Source organism: Myodes glareolus, chromosome 9 (assembly GCF_982192425.1).
Source record: "Myodes glareolus chromosome 9, mMyoGla1.1, whole genome shotgun sequence".
Lineage (NCBI taxonomy): Eukaryota > Metazoa > Chordata > Mammalia > Rodentia > Cricetidae > Myodes > Myodes glareolus.
This window is the reverse complement of record NC_142034.1, coordinates 29108523-29129583: the sequence shown is the minus strand read 5'-3', so window position 1 is coordinate 29129583 and position 21061 is coordinate 29108523. Positions and strand designations below refer to the sequence as shown.

Here is a 21061-nt window from a genome sequence, read left to right as displayed (position 1 = left end):
CATTCCTTGCCAGCCTCCTCCCAAATTCCCGGCAGTCTCACCTTCCATCAGGCCTGCCTGTTGCTGCCATCCTGCCCCAGGCCCACACAGCCCTGCAGCACTATGGGGATCCAGGATTCGGGGCAAAGACGTTAGCGCCATTGGCTTCCCTCACAGGTGCCCAGGGCGATGCCACGCATGCTGTGGACACCCAGTTAGCAGAAGCCGACTGGCTGCAGCAGTGCCCAGCTAATGAGTGCCAGGCTTTTTATCTGGGCTCAGAAATAGGAGGACAGATGGAGAAGAGGGCAGAGGGGGAGAAACAGCTTCACAAGGAGGCCCAGCCAGCGCTGCAGCAGCACGCTCGTCAGGCTTAAAGGACTCTGGTTTCAGAGAAGATAAAAGGGTCAGCAAGAACCCTATATGAATGGCAAGTATGTTATAAAAAGAGGCCAGTCTGATCCTGTTTTCCTTGCATCAAAGGAAAGATGAGCTGACTGGGTTTCAAAAAACTTCCCCAGTGACCTAAAAGAAAATACATGCATTCGTAATTCTTTGACATTACAAGACATTACTTCCTTAAACTTTGTGTCTTTTCCATAGATGAATGTAGAATCGCTCGATGGACAGCATGCCCAGTCCCTGCATGGTACCAAGTGGCATGCCTATCCTATACCACATCTCAGGCACCAAGAGCTCTCATTAGCTAAGTGTGTCCTCACATAGAATGCATCCCGTTCTGGAAAGTCTTGGCTTTGGTATTATAACTCATTTCCAGATTCGGCCTCATCCTTTGGACTTAACATTCAGTCCTCAAGCTTCTTCTCCAAACTCGGGGCTCTCCTCTAAAGCTCAGCTCTCACCCTGTAGGTGTGCTAAGCCAGCCTGATTAGCTACATGCCCAGGTTTGGCTGGTTCCTGACATTGTTTGCCTATGCTATCTATTGGATCACTCTCCTTCACCCCAGTCCTATGAGTGGGGACCCTTAGAAGGCTCATTGATAAAACTGAGTAAATGTTGGTATTCTAATTGCATCTTCCAAATCAATCAAGTATTCTTGTCTATCTATGCAGAAGGAGAATGAACTTTATGAGAAACTTTTATTTCATAGATGGCAATATTGAGGGGGAAGAAGGGATAGGTATCAGATTTGTTAAAACAAGGATCTGTCTTTAAGAACTAAGTAGTGTAACCAAAGGAGAAAGGACCAAACAAAGAGTAAAGGAAAATAAGATCAGATCCCAACCCTACCAATGACCATGAGGCCTTGGGCAAGTCACTTGCTGATCTAGGCTTCATTTTCCATTCATAAAATGAAAAGGTTGCATGACATGATCTTCAAAATGCCCTCCAGGTTTAATATACTTTGATTCTTTTATTACAAGTCTGGCTTTCTGAGATTTCATTTTCTCATTTGGAAAATAATGATAATATGTCTAGTCCAAATTTTCTCTCAGGGCTATTGTAAGTGACAAATAAGAAAATGCATGGAAGTCCAGGGCACATTGTTAATTTGGGTGAGTGGGCAGGGAATAGGAAGGCCCTGAAGCCATCATGCAACCCACTGCTTAGTGGAGTTCCTTGTATGAGCTGAAATGCACCCCTCTTTCTCATTTGTCCAATTAAAGAATATTTTCAATGCATACACAGTATTTCCAGAGTCATAGGAAGCCAACATTTGTCATGATGTAAAGATACTTATTAGAAGTAAAATGTAGGGAGGGAGGGATAGGGATGTTGGTAACATGCTTGCTTTGCAAACACTAGGACTGGAGTTTAATCCATACACAGTGTGTGTGTGTGTGTGTGTGTGTGTGTGTGTGTGTGTGTGTGTATTGCACCCTTGTAATCCCAGCACTGGAAAGATGGGAACAGAAGGATCCTAGTCTACTAACCTACTTGGTGAGTTCCAAGGTTTTTCCCAGATCTCCATATGCACATCTATAGACATGCATATATGTACCCACTCACTCATAAACACACACACACACACACACAAAAGAAAAAATGTCACATACTGTCCTAGTTTGTTATTTGTTATTATGACAAAACACTAACTTAAAATAATTAGGGAGGAGTTTATTAGTCAGGAACTCAAAGGCAAAGGCAGGAGCTTGAAGCAGAAACTATGATCGATGCTGCTTACTGGCTTACTTCCCCTGATCGTGTTCAGCCAGACTTCTTATATAAATCAAAATCAGCTACCTAGGGGTAGCACTATGTTCAGTAGGACAGACCCTCCCACATTAATAATCCATCAAGACAATAAATCTCATAGATACCCAGAAGTCAATATAATGGAGGCAATTCTCCCTTTGAGGCTCCTTGTTCCCACGTGTATCAAGTTAATAACTAAGATTAGCCACACATATACCCATGGCCATAATGTTGGAGAAAAATCTTGAACCAATATAATAAAGCCATTATATATGTTAGATAGGGCAAGAGAAAACAGCATTCAGGTAGTGTCTATTGCTTCCTAATTGCTTTGGATGTGTTAATACTATTTAGTTCTGTCTTTGAAATCATCGCATGAAGACACACTTTTATTAGTAGTATTGGGACTGTTGAATGTTTTCCAACATCAACAAATTCTCCAAACACTAACTGAGTGTCTACAGTTTAATTTAATTGTGACGCCACATACCTGGAGCTGACCTCAGAGCCTACAATTAAGTACTCAATCCCATTGCTGTCTGTACTTTAGTTGTCAACCAAAATTCTGGGCTATCCTGACTTCTGAATGAAGAACTGTAACTTTAGGGCTTATTGTTCCTGCTTGATCTGGTAGTTAGTTGAAATGGCTCACAAAACTCAGCGAAACACTTAGCTTACACTGGCCAGCTTAGTTGTGACAAACAATGAAGGAACATCCAACTAAAATGTGTACATAGGGCAAGTTACAGTAATGCTGAGGGATTCCATGCTCCCTATGAGGAGACCACCTTCTTAGTATGCTGAAGAGTTCACCAACTCAGAAGGTCATCAAATCTCATTGCTTAAGACTTTTTTTTTGAAAGTAATTTTATTAAATTATAAAAGTTTCCATTTCCGCCCCTCCTCCCAACACCCTCCCACTCTCCCCACTCCCTCTCCTCCTCCCTCTCCATCCCTAAGAGCAGTCAGGGTTTCTTTATAAGGTTTCTATCTTCAGGTCTCAGGTCAGCGAATGAGAATGCAAATTCCAACCCTCCCAGAGTTGACTTTTCTGGTGCCCTGTCCCATCCTGACACTACAAACCTCACCCTTAACTTATCTCATGGGCATAAGCTCAGATGTGATCGAAAGGCTCCTTGTGAATTTCAAGAGATACTCCGGTCACTCATGAGTGATTGCTACCTCCAGTTTCTCTGCTATACTAAGAAAGAAGTACATAAGACCGCCTTGCTGTGGTAGGTTTCCAAAGATGGAAGCAGTCTGTCGCATAGATTACACAAATAACACTGTAATTCATTTTCCCTGTCCTGTTGACTTAGGATCTCTCTAACTATAGAATAACAGCAGATAACACAAGCTTATAGCTTCAGCCCTTAGGAGGAAGGGGTAGGAAGATCATAAGATTGAGGCTACCTTAAACTTATACATGCAAGGCTAGGCTGAAATACCTAATCAGACTGTCTCCAAAACAGGTTAACTGCCTATAAATTCTCAAGATTTAATGGGACCTCAAGAGTACATCTCCTTTCTATAACAGGATGTCTATGTGCCTTGTTTTGTGCAGCTCTTGTGCAAGTAATCACAGTAAGATTAGGAGGTCAAGGGCCATGATATTCATATAAAACAGAGTTCTACAACACTCCACCCATTCTCTTACTCTTAAACACCCCACCCTACCTGAGAGGTAGTTCATAGTTGGTAACGAAGGGAATACATTTTCTCCAGTGGTATAGACACCGGTGAGGTGTCCATGTTTCTGTAAATAATCTCTCACCCATGCTCTGTAAAACAAGCCTAATGGAAGGCACTGGGTTGCCAAAAATCATCATGAAAGTAGGAAGGGGAGGAACTGGAAAGAGGAAGGAGATCAAGGCAAATGGGGAGGGGGCAAAAGAGAGTAACCGAGGGTGGATGTGATCAAAATACATTATCTACAGATATGAAAGTGGCATAGCAAAATTCATCATTATGTATAATTAATACATGGTAGTAAAACATTTAAAAGTTATAAATATATGTATGTACATATATATATGCATATATATATATATGAAATTCCAAAACTTTTAAGAGTTATGTACCAAGTACCAAGGACATAGCTCAAATATATTTCCTATTGTGCTGAAATTAAGGTCTGCTACAGTCCAGATCTGAGAGCCACATTCTTTCCTATCTGATCTCAGAGCTCACCACGCTGTGTACTTGAAAGGCTGGGAAATCTAGATTCATTGCCATCTGTACATACTTAACTCCTTAAATCCCTTAAACAAAGGGTTGAAGTATTGTGAGTGCAACTGGGTCTTGCTCCCTCTTGAACAGGGGTAGCTCTCCTCCCTCCACGTTTGCAAAATGCAAGAAATGCTCCTAAGATTGACTGTGTTCCACACCCACACTTGGTGCCAGAGATACGAGAGTAAACACAGCTTGGACCTGGCCTTGCATTCTTGGTGACTCAGCTCTCTGGTCAAATTTGCAGCAACAGCCTGAGTTCAAGTGGTGCCTGGGTTGGGTGGTGAGTGATAACACCATTGCACAAGTCCTGTGAGGACAGATTCAAAGAGACAGGGGGGAGCCATCTGAGAGTTTAAAAATTTATGCCCACGTACATCAATTTGCAAGTGGTGGCATGCATCATTTATGTAGGGGTTTTGGTGGCATTTGTTTTACTCAAAGTCCATTTATCCTGAACTTTTACCAGTGTAGTGTGAGTCTTTACAAGTCATCAAATTCATCTTCTCTGTAGTGGAATTTGATATGCATGCTGATGTATGGAATGCTGAAATGAGCATCCGGGGACTAATGTGAGGTCAAAGGGAAAGGTCTGACGGTCTAAACATCCACTGCTTCTGGTCCACAGTACTGTGCTACTATAGCAAATGAGATACAAAAGACTTCCTCTCCATCATTGTCTGAAATGTAGGAATTTTTTTCCTTGTTATCTCACTCAACAATCAACAGTTTTGTGAACTCTGGTTGCCAAATTATAAGAGGATTTCTCCTTACTGGCAACCACGAAATCATTTCTACAGCGGATATCAGGTAGGGGTTGTCTTGTTCAGTTCTACCATGATAACGTTAATGTGGATGCAATGTCAAATCCCAAAGACTGAGGACTCAGTCTCACAGCACTGGCTCCATGTCCTATGCCAGCCACAAAACACAAATGTGGCCTGAGCTTTATCAGTGCTACGAGGTTTCCATACCTCCCTCTTTAAACTTAATTTGCTAAAACAACTCACAGGAATGAAAGAACTACATCTACTCAATGATGATGAGGAGAAGGGTGTTTACATATTTAAAACAAGGTCTCCACAGACCAGGCTCAAACTCACTATGTAGCCGAAGCTGTTCTTGAAGTCCTGACAATCCTCTAATTTTACTCACCAAATTCTAGATATAGGTATAAATCACCATGCCTGACTTAGTGGTGTACTATAAGAGCAAAGACTAAGGATGAAGAATGTACTGGGAACATTTTTATATTGGATTCAATATTTGTTGATGCCAATTTAGTTCCTTGGGAAGATGTCATAAGTGTATATGTTCCCCTACAAGACAATATGGAGGAACTGTGGCTAGTTAAAACTTCCAGATTAGTACATTAATAAGTGACGGAATCCTTTAAACTGCATAGCTGAGGTCACATGAGAAGCAGCCAGGACTCAAGGCTACTTTGAACGGAGTAGGGAAGTAAGTTTTCTTCCCTCCTCCCCAAATAAGTGTCACTGTCTGACCCAGAAGAAACGACGCAGGAATCCCTTTCATTGGGGGCTTCTGTCTGAGCTCCATTGTATTCTATCCAGAATACACTAATGAAATCATTTCCCTAATCTGGTCATCTCCCTGCTCCGGGATCTACCACTCCACCCACATTCCTCGGAAATGATTCAAGGGCCATAATTTGTCATTCAAATCGCTTTCTGTATCAAATCTGGAAGAAGAAGCTCTGAGTGAAGGGAACCCTGTGGCCTATACTGAGGGCAAGGGGACAGGCAAAGAAGAAAATGGCCATGCTTATGTTATTTCATATATTTATTCTATCGTTATACATATTTGTATTTGTTATAAAACACAAAATTCTAAGTGAAATCGTTTAGAAACTAGCTCCTTCCACAAATTGCTTTAAATTCCCATTACTACAGTGGACACAGAATAAGAGAATAAGAAGACAAAAAAGTCAGAGCCCTGATAATATATAAATTATTTGAGAAAGGGCTCTTCTATTGATAGGCTGTGTTATGGATTTATTCTCTGAATGAGGGATACCTAGTTAGCTGGAATCTCAAACAAAGCCCATGAATTCTCGTTGTCCCTGCCCACTGTCTTCTCAGACCACACACAGATCTAGACACCGGTTTGCTCACTGAGCGTTTCCCCTGTTGGGAGGCCCCTTAGCTTTCTAGCTAAGTACACCCTTGCCTGCATTTAGCTCCCTTTCTCCCATCCACCCAGCACCGTTTCAGAGCATTTTCCTAGCAACAACACCTGCTGCCTTCTCAACCATATTTCCTATGTAGAAATCATAGGGGCCACCTGCATGTGACCCTGTCAAATATCTGAAGAAAGTTCAACATTGTAAGATCCCAAAGAGCCCCAGAAGGAGGAAGCAAATTCTTTTCTTTAGTTAAATCACCATGTGTAGCCCTTCTTAGATGATGCCCTATTTGAGTTTTATGTACTCTTGGGAGAAAGTAGATATTGTCCTCATCCAAAGGGAGGGCAGTGAGAGGACACCTAACTTACCAAAGATTATACAACTTGCTCATTGATAGAACCAGAGACCAGTCTGAATTTCCTCCGATTCTAAAATCCGATTACCCCTTATGGAGCACTGCCTCCCTGAAGCCAAGATGGTAACAAAGAATATCAGGCCCTGCCTCCGAAACTCACGAAATTCCAGAAATACATTTTGTGGAGGCCTCCAGCTGAAGCTGGTGCTCAAATAAGCACAAGTGTCTGGTGCCTTCTCTCCTGATCGTGCCTGGATCCGGTCCCTTAACTGAGGATGACAGCGACACCGTTCATTGTCCTTCCAAGAGTGTGAGAGGAAGTCATCTTCAGAAGCAGTACCCACTTCTCCAGGAATGCTAAAACAGGAAGACACCTCGTTAAGAAATCAGCCCCACTTGATACGTGAAGTCTTTGCAACCCCAGCAGTTAGAATCTCGCCTCTGAGTTCTTGTTCGGCTAAGTCTCAGCGATGCCCGCCTCTTCGGAGCCCACACACAGCCACCCAGCCTGAGCGGAAAGAGCAAGTCCCTGGTGATCCTGGTGATCGTGACAGAGCTCCAGGCAGTTGGAACACTGACACACGGAGGAGGAGCTCAGCTCTGTGCACGGTCCAGACAAATCCTCTCTCTCCCCCTTCGTCATTCGTGACGGGTTATTTTGTTTGGCCAGCACAGTAGCCGAGAAGTTACTCCACACGCTGCGCGATGTCGTGTAGTAAGCCCCTCGGACTGTATCCATGTTTGTCTACACAGCTCACGATTCCCCTGGCTAAGGGCTCAGAGCCTGACCTGCACACTGTGTTGGGACTAGCACACGACTTAGTCTCACTAGGTCTCCTTGCTTTATGGAGCAGCCTCATTCCTGGAAGTACATCCTGCAGATCAATACCAATCTGTGGAGCCTTTCAACAGCACAACCCCAGTGCGAGCGCACCTTCTCTTTACAAAGTAAACCTTCATTCTTACAGGCATCTAATCTTGTAGCTTTATGTGACTATTTCTGCACGCAGTCTCTCTGCAAAAGAAAAACATTTCACAAGAAGAAAAAAAAAGCCGAATTACTAAACATTTGTATGTGCTGTATTTTCTGATTTTTCACAAGAACCCTATGAAGTTGTGTTGTCTCTGTTTTAAAGTTCAAGTGGATGAGATGAAAATCTTCATACTTAAAGGGAAGCTACACTAAGACTTCAAACCAGACCTTCTGCCAAAACTCAACCTCAAGTAAAATTCTCCAAACGGTGTTGGTAAAACATTTGAAAGGGGCATGAAAAGTGCTCTATACCCAGCTAACACAATATGGGACCTGCTTACTAACAATTAAACACATGGTGTATGCTGGTTAGGTGTTTGGTTTTTTTTTTTAAGTCAACTGATAAAAGCTAAGGTCGTCTGGAAAGAGGGAACCTCAACTGAGAAAATACCCTCATCAGATTGGCCTGTAGGCAAGTCTGTGGGGGCTTTTATTTGCTTAATGATTGTTGTGGGAGGGCTCATCCCACTCTGGACTGGTCCTAGGTTGTATTAGAAAGAAGAATGAGGGCCTGGAGGGATGAGTGGTTAAGAGCACTAGCTGTCCTTTCAGAGGATCTGGGTTCTATTCCCAGCACCTACATGGCAGCTCATTAGCCATCTGTCTGTAATTCCAGCTGCAGGGACTCTGAAGTCATCTCATGGCTTCCATGGGCACTGTATATACATAGTATACCGACCTACATAGAGGCAAAATATCCATACATGTTAAAATATCTTAATAAAATAAAATAATTTTTAAAAAGAAAAAGGAAACCCTGTCTCAAAAAACAAACAAAAAGAAAAAAGAAAAAGGAAGCAGACTGAGCAAACCAGTCTGATCTCGTTCCTGCTTCCATGTTCCTGAATGAATTCCTGCCCTGACTTCCCTCAACGACAGACTGTGCTGAGGAGGTGCATGCCAAAATATACCTTTCCTCCCCCCAATTTACTTTTGGTCATGGTGTTTTATCACAACACTAAAAGTCAAGGGTTGACTTCCTTGTTAATATATAAGCCAAGCAGGGACTGGATCCTGGAGATGCACAAACTGCAGACCGATCTCATTCGTCACAGGCAAATGTGGTCCCTGATCTTGCCTAGGACTTCTCCCATAATATCAATGAGGCAAGAGTTCCTTTGTATAGAACTAGGGCCCCTGCCCTGAACCAAGTGGATCCCTGCTGTGATTTTGGTCACATCTTACAACCTATAACTGCCCTTTTCCTGGAAGCCTGCTGTTTGGTAAGAGCAAACCAGGGCTTCTTTTCTTGTCTGGGGTGGGATACATAATGCCTCCTCCAGGGCTCAGATATCTGCAGCTGAATGGAGAGCTTTGCTTGAACGCAGATGCCTGCCCTGTCTTCACTCTACCCTCTCTGAGAACGTATTCTCACTAGCTTTCTTGACCTGAACAAATCTCAGGGTTTGTGTAAAGAGAACCTAACTGAAGATATCTGACCTGTCTTTATTCTATATCAGACACCCCCAAAAAGCATCTATAGCATGGTTTCACTCATTCCGAATCTCTCTGCTAAAGGTAAAATCCACAAGAGCTCTTAGTGTTTCTACTGTGTTTGTTGACATTTGAAGATAAGGAAACTGATCTCTTAAAATATTCAGGACTGCTAAACACACACAGTCATTGCCAGTTTCCCAACTGTCCATCTCTGAGTGTAGGGAGGACATCCCATCTGCTAATAGGAATCGAAAGCTTTTGCTTTTGAGGTACAGTGCTAGCCACTGTGTGAGCTACCTTGAAAACCAACATGCCGCCTGCGCAATCGTTTTCACTGAGCCTTTGGTAAGGCTGATGTTGGGCTTCTCAGATAATTATCTGGTTTTTTTTTTTTTTTGTAAGCTCCAAGCATCCTTTCATACACCGAGATTTCTGTTTGTAAGTTTAGCTTCAAGCCTACTGAACCATTTAATTAACTTAAGTGTTTAAACTTCTAGAGGTGTTGATTGAGTCTAATCAGTATTTTCGGCTTCTCTAATTGAAGGCTTCCTCTCTTGGACTATTGTCAGTGAAGCAAGAAATATTTGTTCAAATAAAAAGCAAAATATTGTTTAGTCTTCAGCATAATCTAACACAAATTTACTTGGGCCCATAATTGCATGAACTTGGGGGAGGCCAGAATGGAACCAATTTCTCTGCTTCCTTTGAAGACTGAGAGGCAGCCCCAGGAAGAGAGCAACCCCTAACAACCTCTCTCTTCACAAGCACTTGGGCTTCCAGCCAAACTGCTTTCAGGCCTGGCAGTTTTCACTCTTTCAGGGAAATTCAGCTTAGGGGCGTGTTTCCCAGGGACATTTGCCACCTAGAGAAAATGATTTTTCTCTTTTAACTGCTCTTAGCCCAGAAAAACTACACAGCCCTCTACCTTCACACACCTTTGCATGTGAGGTTGGCACATGCAAATCTCACCCCTAGAGTAGATTCATCCTTTGAGCAGGTCTGTTCTGCTGACAGTGAGGATGGAGGCGGGGCTCCCAAGGTCCAGCTGTTCAGGCTCACTAGGAGTTATTCTGTATTTATTTACCCTTGAAAGTTTCAGGCGAGGAGAGCAAGCGTCACAGCAGCTCAGGAAGCCTCTGGGTCCTGCAGGCACTTGTGAAGTGGCACTGAACCCACTCCCTGCCTAGGATTCTAAGGACTGGGCTTCCTACTGCCTTCAGAAAGGTTTCCTGGCAATCTGATCTTGGCCTCTCCTGAGACAGTTCTGTTCTAGTTGACTTCATTGGGCACAAAATAATGTATTATGGATATTGCATTTTTTCCTACTAAGAAAATGTCAGCCTCTAAACTAGATCAAACCGCCCTCCAGTTCCTCGGTGCTGGCTCATTTGAATTATTGAACTCTCTCCCTGGAAAGCAAGCTTGGTGCTGTTTTGCTGAGACACTGGGAGTCTTAACACAGTTTGGAAACTTTTCGGAGATTGATCACCCCAGGAAAACAGGCAGCTGATCACCAGAAGAATTCCGCAGCTGAGATTAGTTTGCGATGAGATGACATGGAAGAATTGGGACAGATTGGTGGGCGGGAGGTGGGGGGGGCTTCCTCCATGCCACCCACCCAGCCTCTTCAGCTGCCGCTGAGACAATACCTCTGCATGCAGCTGTAAGCCTCTGCTTCTGCCCCATTCAATCCTACAGCTCACCACAGCCAGTCCTCTCTCTGCCTCCTCCAAATCTCTCTATCTGCTTCCGCTACTCCCTCGCAGCCACATCCTCTTTCTTTCTTCTCTGGGTCCAACCTGAGCTTTTCCCTCCCATTGATTCTCTGCAAGTCCTGCCTTATCTAGTAGCTTCTTCTAGCCCCTTGCAAATTCAGGGGTTTGCAACCCTGAGCGCTTACCAGAATAACCTTAGATTCTATGACTAGATCGAGTAAATTACAACCTCAGGAGGTGGAGTCCACTACCAGTATTGATTGAAAGCTCCCAGGTGGTATTAAGGCATTTTGAAAGTTGTGAGCCATCATCTTTATGCAGCTGAGCTCTCCCGCCGTTCAAGTCTCAAACCCAGCATCCTTTTCCAGAGAGGCAATTCCTGACCGGTCCATCCAAAGCAGCCTGAACTCTGTCCTCTAAACTGCTGCATTACTTGCTGATCTCATTACCTCCATAAATCTCATCACTGCCTAAAATGATCTTCTCTAACCTTTATTTATTAGATTATTATCTGTCTTCCCCAGTATCATTCAAGCTTGATGAGATCAAGGATCTTGGCCATCCTGTTTACTTCTCCATCCCAGCATGTACATGATATATAATAATTGCTCAAAAGATAGTTGATAGATGAGAAAATGAGTAAATGAGTGAGTTTATTGAATGAATAAATAAACAAGCATTTGAATGAATGAACTTCTGTCCTTGGAGTCTAAGTTACGATTTTTGATAATGTACCCAACTTCCTGAGAGACTCCACTCTCACCACACCTGAGGAAAATACACTCCTGCAGACAGCCATCAGTTTCTACTTCTTGTTTCTCAATAGAAATATGAAAAAAACAGCAAATCTACAAGATCATTCACTCTCACAAGTTGCTTATTGATATGGAGAATTTTATGAAATTCTAGATTTTTTTTCTATGGTCTGTTCTTCATACACCCTACTAGATACATACCCTCAGGTCCGCAAGCCAACATTTTGTTCAGTGTTCTTCCCTCCCCTCCCTTCTAGCCTCCTTTCTATTCTCCCACAGAGAAATAGTTTGTTTTTTAAGGACCTATGTTCTGTATATTCTTCTGATGGGAAGAAATTAAAATAATATGGAGAGAGGGTCTGGAGAAATGGCCCACTGGTTAAGAGGACTGACTGCTCTTCCAGAAGACCTGGGTTCGATTCCCAGCACCCACTTGGTGTCTCACAACCATCTGTAACTCTACTCCTAGGGAATCTGATGGAATCTTCTGGCCTCTGCAGACACTAGGCACAAACATGGCACACAAAAATGCATGCAGACAAATACCCATATATACAACATTTAAAAATGAAAAAAGGAGTTAAAAGAGCATAGAGATATGGAGTCTTTGGGGATCCTCCTCTACCTTCACTGGGGTCATCTTTTGTTTACCTCTTCCTTCAACTCTTTTCCATGTCATTGTCAGATATCCTTGCTTCTATGAGTCTTATTCTAGAGAAGAAGTCTTTATCACACCAAGCGGGTCATCTTTGTTGACCAACATGAACCTCAATATGAAGAAGCCTGATGAGCTCTCCTGGCATGCACACCACTGATGTCCTTTTCCTCAGAGCTCTTTGGAGGTGTTCCACCAACAGCAAAACACTATCCTCCAAACCAGAATGGAGATGCAGCCTCACATCAGACTATCCAGACTTCCAGAAGGGAGTGTCTTTTTTCTAGTTAAGGATAAGAATATGAGAAACACATTGTCCTAGTTACTTTTCTATTGTTGTGAGGAAACACTATAACCAAGCCCTCTTATACGAGGAAGATTTTATTGGGACTTTCAGCATCAGAGAGTGAGCAATAACCATCATGGCGGGAGCATGGCAGCAGGCAGGCAGGAGCATGGGGTGGAGAAGTTGTTGAGAGCTCACATGTTGATCCATAGGCAGGAGGCAGAGAGAGAGAAACACTGGGAATGGTGTGAGTCTCTTGAAACCTCAAATCTCACCCCCCCATGACACACCTCCTCCAAGAAGGTCACACCTCCAATCCTTCACAAACAGTTCCACTCAGTAGGGACCAAGTATTTAAGCATATGAGCCTATGGGGGCCATTCTCATTCAAACTACCACACATATTGATCTATTTTTCAGTCCAGTCAGCCTAATACCTGGTGGCCATGATGAAGAGCAGCAACTTGCGCTGCCTTCTTATCGGGCTTGAGTAATTATATATATATCAGTGAATATGTTTCTGTTGTATGAAACCGAAACTAAGTACCGTGACTGGGGGAGATAATTCACCTCAAGGAAGTAGGAGGCTGAATATTTATCCCACCTTAGAGTCTGACTCAGACTCTACTATAACACAAATATATCCCAATGCCTGAAGCTTGAACAGGCATCAAGGATATCTAAGGTCACAGAAGGACTCTGCAGCCCAACAGATTCCCTTCTAAACTGAAAGCTTAGAGAGTCTGGTTGATGCAAACCCATCATCCAGACGATTCCTAAGTACCTGAATGTATGCATGTATGTGTGTGTGTATGTATTATGTGGGATTACAATAGGATTTCATCCTGATGAGTTTATTATCAGTTGAAATTATTCTGAGTTGAAAATGCCTTTCATTTCCTACCCTTAACCTACTGAACAACATCACTTATATTGGCCTACCTTAAACAGGCTCAGAACATAGTCAGACAAAATCAACCCAATGCCTATAGATCACAGAATATCTCAGAAAATTTCTTGCACTGTACTGAAAAGGAAAGGAAGAATGGTTGCTTGTGTATATGTTTATGGCATCATGAACTCCAAAAGTTGTGCACTGAGCCATCATACGTGTGAGAACATTTGTACAGAAATGGTATCCAAGTCCTGGGAAGTGTGGTGCCCATTCTTTCATCCATTTAAGTATTCAGTAAATAATTGGCATGTTGTGTCTTTGAAAAGAAAATCATTGAGTATGTGCCAGTATCTGCTGGAAATTACATCATTAAATAAAACAGCTGGGCTTGGCCTTGCTGAGAATGTGGCAAGTGAATAAAGGCCTAGTGACCTTTTGAATGATCCCTTTTGCTAGGCACAAGGATGGCCAGTTTGCAGATTTCTTGGTAAAGGGCTTCTGGCCCTCAGGCAGAAGCAGGCCTGGTGCTTGCAAGTTGCATCTAGATCCCGTGTGTGTGGGGGCAGATGAGCATGCTCAGAGAAGTTTTCTGGAACAGACCCTGAAGGTTTGAGCAGATGGGGCCTGGGTTTGGGCTTTGCTCTTAGTGTGATAAAAGCCATCAGAGGTTCAATTCCGAGAGCGGTGCCATCCAATTTAGACTCTAGCTGGCTCACACTAGTTTTTGTGCTGATAGGCCAGAGGGAAGAAAGGCTCAGGCAGGAAGGTCAGAGAGGAGACTCCCTGCATTCATCTGGGGAGCAGACCCTGGCAGCTTAGGCAAGAACAGTAGCTGTGACAGGGGACAGAAGCAGTTAGAGCCTGGGTACAGCCAGGAGAGAGAGACAACTGGTGGATTTAGTATGCTGTGAGTAGCAAGAGAAGAGTTAAAGTTTGAGGCCACTGAAAGGAACAGTCACACAAGGGACCATTTCTGACAAATGAGTCCAGCCAGGAATCACATGATAACAGACGGATCATTTAAGTGAGCACAGAACTATAGCAAAGCATGTCATCCGCTTGCTGGCCGCAACTCTCACTTAGGGGGCATGGAGTAGATGCCAGGCCCTGTGTCAGCCAGAGGGCTCATACAACTCCATCTCCTCTTCTAGCAGCCGAGTGGTAAAGATGCCATGGTCTTCGAGGATGTATGTCGGCATGGGAACCTGGAAAAAAGACACCGACATTGCCATAACCTCAATCAAGCCTGTCTGGCAAACTGAGGCATTTATCACCCAGGCTCCCAGGCTCCCAGGCTCTGTTCACCACACCTTCTACTGAGCTTTAACAAAAATCTCAGCCACCTTTTCTTAACCAGAGGTTCTCAACCTATGGGTCGCAACCCCTTTGTATGTCTAAAGACCATTTCACAGGGGTTGCCTAAGACCGCCAGAAGACACAGAGATTTGCATTACATTTCATAGATATAGTAACATTGCAGCTATGAAGTGGCAACAAAAATAATTTTATGGTTGGGGGTCACGACAACATGAGAAAGTGTATTAAAGGGTCACAGCATTAGGAAGGTTAAGAACCAATGGCCTAGAGGGAAGAAACATTATTTGTGTATCTCTAAGCAAAAAGTCAGGCCCCACCCTCACAGGTAAGAGAAAGTGTCACTGGGAAAAAGGAGTCAACTGCCATCTGAAAGATAAGTTACTCTCTCAGGGTAAAATACATGGAAAGACACAGTGGTCCAGACGGAGGGACTAGGTCAAACTTAAGGAGCAAAGGAAGAAAGTCAAGACCTGATGCAAATGAAGTAGATACAGTTGAGAAGAACTTGAGACCCTCTTAAAAATGTTTGTCTTTATCCTAATGCAGACAGAAATGGCAATGAAAGGTATGAGTGAAAAGAAATCTGATAAGCTTGCTTTGGGGAGGATCAATCTGACCCCGAAGGTGGAAGGTTGGTCATCAGGAAAAACTAGAGAAGACAACCAACAAGATTATCATACTAACTCCTCTCAGATGATGCTCTTATTTGGCACAAAATGCACCTAGGCATGGACTCCTAGCATATTTAACGTGGAAGAGGTCTGAGAGTTTCGTCTAGTCCAGCCACGCTTTACAGATAAAAATTTGGGCTAACGGTAAGTAACTTAACCAGGAATTCACCATCAACATTCAAATTCAGGTCTTTTGACTTAATTCCTCACACTCATATCCACTGATTATTTGCATTTGAATGAAACTGTGTTCCTTCAATATATTGATGCTGTTTTAGTATTGAACCTCTAGTAATTTGTGGGAATACATACTCCATGTGTGTCAGTTGGGTGAGTCAAGGAATGTACAGTCGGACGGAAGGATGGACGGACGGACAGACGGACGGATGGATGGATGGATGGACAGTCTTGCTCGTTTGCTCCATAACTTCCAGACAGCAACTGAAAGAAAGTTACTTTTACCCTAGCCTAGTGAGGACATACTCCATGATCTGCCTTCCTAAACATGCATGTCCTCTAGGCATTTAACCATTCTTGTCCCACAATATCAGTGAGGCCCTGAAAGACAGAGATCCTTGCCCACGTCAGTGTCCAGGCAGCCTCTGGTCCTGGAAGAAGCTGATACAACCACTTTAGCTGTTTGGGATGGCAAGCAGCCCAGCATCAGTTAGGTCACGCACTGTCTCCTTATTCCTCCTGGAAAGGAGCCGAACTTGCTGACTGCCCAAATTGAATTTTAAAAACTCTAATTAGGCCACCATAAAGATTTGCTTTTTTAATGGCAGAAAGCCCAGTTTCCTGAGTGTTTCCTTGAGAGAGAGCACATACTTTGCCTCCCCACAACCCCGGTTCATCCACACCACATTAAGTGAGGGAGGGGGCCTCAAAAATAAAAGGCTGTTTCAAGACTGTCTCTAAGGAAACACATAGGGGTGCTTAGAAAATGACCCAGGGTTTGTTTGTTTGCCACCTTTCTTTCATTGACAGTAACATTCCAAGTGGCATCCCTTCCTGGTTATATTTACTTAAGATGCAGTTGTCGTAACTAATGAACAAAGAAGAGTCGTTTATCATCGGCCAAACTTTATTGATCATCTCTTGTGTACAGGGTATCTAGTAAATTCTTAGTTCAGAATAATTGGACAGTCCTTTTCTTTTTTAGCCCTAACACTAAGATATTTAATCTTGTCAACCACATTGGACTGAGAAACACCTAGATTAGCTAACCATACCTCTGCTTGTGCTTTGAGAACACGTCCAGAGATGATTAAACTAGGACCAGAGAAGGGGCAATTGCTTTCTGGAAAAAACCAGTCTTGCCCACACTTCCATTTTCTATTTAACACATTTTTGGAAAGACCTCCAAAACAATGAGAGTAATTTTTAGTATATTATGTTGGCTCATCAAAAACAATTTATGGTAACTTGTTAATGGCAACTCTAAGAATATAATGCATATAGTATACACGTGGAGGCAAGTGGTATTGACCAAAGTGTGTGGGGAAAGTGAGACTAGGTAAGGAAAGAAGAGAGGGGAATGTGAGTAACTGAGCTGGGCTTCATTGAGAAGGTGAAGAGTTGGCAAAGGAATAAAGTGAGTGGAAAATGGGATAAGAAACGGATATATGGAGGAAACAGATGCCCTAAGTAGGGGATTATGATGTTCATTTAACACCAAGGAAGCCAGTGTGGCCAGAGAGTGAACTAGAAGAAGCAACAAACAGAGCTAGGAAGTGTAACACGAAGGCCAGCTAGCTTGTTGGGGTTTCCGTTCTGCCCGGTACCCTACAACCAGCAAGTCCCAAAGAAAATCACACAGAGTCTACATTAGGTTATAAACTGATTGTCCCATTAGCTCAGTTTTCTTATTAACTAATTCTTACATCTTACGGTAACCCATAATTCTTGTCTGTGTTAGCCATGTGGCTCAGTACCTTTTCCAGCAGGGCAGGTTACATCTTGCTTCTCTGTGGTCTGGGCAGGAATGGAGGAATAGGCTTCCTCCTTCCTAGCCTTCTCCCATTCTCATTGCCCCGCCTCTACTTCCTGTCTGGTTGACCCGCCTATACTTCCTGCCTGACCAATCCGTGTTTTATTAAAATACATGATTGACAGAATACAGATAATTCTCCTGCACCAAGAGAGGGTCATAGGGCCAGTCCACAAAAGGCCTTGCACCATGGTGTTTTACCCTGAGTAGGCCAAAGAGCTTTGAAAAGATTCTAGATGTTACAAGGATTCAATATTTTAGAATATCTACCCTGACCACTGCATTGAGGACATATGGAAAGAGGGCAAGGACAGAAGCAGAAAGGCCTACTAGGAGCTGTTGCTGTAGTCTAGCCAAGAGTGTGGCCTTGACAAGCACCCTCACGAGGACAGTCCCTGGTCAGCAGACAGGTTGGCTCCCCCCACAGCATCAGGTGGGCTCCAAGCACATCACCCAAACACTGGCCCCTGTCCATAGCTTTGATGAACAGTTGTGTTGAGGCATTGAAGGATGGGAAGACACTACCTTGCAGGCCTTCCTGGGGTCTTTGCCTTCATTCTGCTGGCTGCCTAACAGGGGTGCTACCAGAATCAAATGAGGGAACATCTGTGAGAGCATCTCTGAAAAGCATAAAGCACGAGATAAATGCGAGTGATTGTAATTAATACTAATAACAGTCACCTTCTCCTCACCCGACAACTGTTAACCTATAAATACAAACAGACGTAATGTCTCATGCAGGCCCTGAGCCCCATGTGGGGAGGAAACCAGTGTATACATCTGCTGTGGGGAGCTTTTCATTGAACTGATTTCACTGTGACAAGATTAGCAATGCTCTGTTGCCATGGGCCATCTGTTGGGTGGTGCAAGTAGCCTTGTCATGCAGAACTGGACCTTACAAAAGAACAGGAGTCAGCCAATGTGCAATAAATTAAGTCTTCTGCTTCTTCTATAATGCTTTTTCTAGATGATGAATGGCTTTGTTTTCCTACGTTCAAGCAAGGTGTCTTGGCTGAAGCTGAGGAAAAATTGTTGTAGAGAACCAGAAAACACCTGCCGGTACACAGGCATTTACATAAGTTGGTAGGGTCAGGATTGCACGCGCCTCTGGTTGCAAGAAGAGGGAGGAAATTGGAAAATAGTATGGAGGTTCCTAAAACATTCAGAATAGAACTACCATATGATAAGAAAATTCTCTTCTAGGAATACACTCAAAGGAAATGAAATTCCCATCATACCTCTGCTCATTGCAGAAATAGTCACAATGCCAAAGACACTCAAACGGCCTAAATTTCTATCAATTCAGAGTGGATAATGTGTGAGCAAGTGTGTGTGTGTGTGTGTGTGTGTGTGTGTGTGTGTGTGTGTGTGTGTGTAAAAGAGGAGGGTATTATTCAGCCTTTACAAATCAGGACCAAAGAGTCCCTAGGTGAGCCTTCCTTCCATCAGGCTCCTGTATGGGGGCTGTACACCTGACTTCACCATGGCTAGATACCTAGTGGGGAGGGGGGTAATGAGTCAGGGGGACTGGAACCCAGCTTGATGAACCCTTGGACCTGCCTCAGCTTCCAAGAATTCCCAGTTTTGTCTGGAATTGAACCAGGGGTTGGACAAGGCTCAGAAGTGTTGGATATCTTCCTTTGTCCCCCACCATATAAGTTCTGTGGAGAAATGGCATACTGTGGACCTTGGATTGGACTGGGCCTAGTGCCCCAAGTTGACCTGGAGACTTTGCAGCCTGGGGACCAGGCAGAAGCAGAAATGGAGAGCAACTCGGAGAGAGTTTCCCCTGGGCCATGTTCTGTCCGTCCCAGTGCCTTGAAGTGGGAGTAGGTGGAACTCAGTCCCGAGCCCTGCAGATGGAACTGGAGCAGTTTGCCAAGCTGCTGAAGCAAAAGAAGATCACCTTGGGGTACATCCAGGCCGACATGATGCTCATCCTGGGTGTTCTCTTTGAAAAGGTGTTCAGCCACACCACCATCTGCCGCCCCTGCAGGAGAAAAGAAGTCAACAACAATGAGAACCTTCGAGAGATATGCAAAGCAGAGACTCTAGTGCAGGCCTGCAAGAGAAAGCAGAGGAGTGTTGGGAACCGTGTGAGGGACAACATGAAGATCATGTCTCTGCAGTGCCCACCCTGCAGAGGATCAGCATCGTCCCCAAGCTGCTTCAGCTGGAGGAGGATGTGGTCCAAGCCTGGTTCCATAAGGGGTGCCAGACGGGCAAACAATCAAGCATTGACGATTCCCAATGAGAAGCGTATGGGACTGCAGGGTTTCCTTTCCAGAGATGGGAGTGCGGGGAGGGCTATATCCTTGCCTCTGCTCCAAGTGTCCCATTTCAATACCCCAGGCTATGGGAGCCCACACTTGACCATGTTCTCTTCTTTAGTCCCTTCTTTGGTCTCTTGTTTGGCACAAACCTTCGATCCAGCAGCACCGGGAAGCATAGGCAGGCAGATGGCCATATTTTGAGACTACTCTGGTCTATACACTGAATTCTAGACCAGCCAGAGCTACATAGTGAGATCCTGTCTCAAAACAAAACCAAAGGAAATCTTGAGACAGAAGAAAATGACCTTACAGGTAAGAGCACACACTTCTCTATCAGAGCACCCAAGTTCAGACCTCAGCACCCATGTCAGGTGACTCACCACCACTCGTCTAACTCCAGCTCCAGGAGAGATAATATCCTCTTCTGGCCTCTTCAGACAACTCCACACAAAAGAACGCATATATACAAACACTTAATTTTTTTAAATGTTAAAAAATGTCCTTGAGTTTCAAAGGCTAAAATAAAAATGTATTTTAAAAAAAGTAAGAAAATTTTGTCACCTGTGACAACACGTGTGGATGTGGAAGGCATCGTGCTAAGTCGAATATTCCAAGCACAGAAGGACAAACATTGCTCAATCTCACTTGCATGCAGAGAAGTTTAGGGAATTTAATGTTCAGCAATGTGACTCTAATGATCAATTCTGCACTGTGTCTTTAAAATTTATGAAGTGGGTGAATATGATCAAAATACATTGTAGGAAATTATCCAAACAACTAATAAAATTAATTTTAAATTTTACCACCTGAGTAAATGTTAAATCTTCTCATCCCCCAACCCTGTCCATCACCACCAAAAGAAAAGAAAAGAAAGAAAGAAAGACAACATGAAGTATGTGTTCATTAGCTTGGTTATGGTGATTATGAAGGCAGAGACTGCTCTTTCGTTTCCCGGCTGCCCAGATCTGAATAATCATGCAGAAACTATATTAATTACAATACTATTCATCCAATGATTCAGGCATATTTCTAGCTAGCGTTTACATCTTGCATTAACCCATTTCTATTAAATTGTGTATTACCACGAGGTTGTGGCTTACCAAAAAGGTTTCAGGTCCTTCTCCTTCCTACATGATGTCTCTGACTCTGCCTTCTCTCTCTCTCTCT

At 43.6% G+C, this 21061-nt stretch overlaps 1 protein-coding gene and 1 pseudogene across 3 annotated transcripts in view; both read left to right on the top strand.

Moving 5' to 3' along the window:
- The window catches only part of Ca10 (carbonic anhydrase 10 (inactive)), a 512317-nt gene that overhangs the window by 431180 nt on the left and 60076 nt on the right, over window positions 1-21061 (top strand). The window lies entirely within an intron of this gene.
- LOC125408403 (POU domain, class 5, transcription factor 1-like) lies at window positions 9648-19875 on the top strand (annotated as a pseudogene).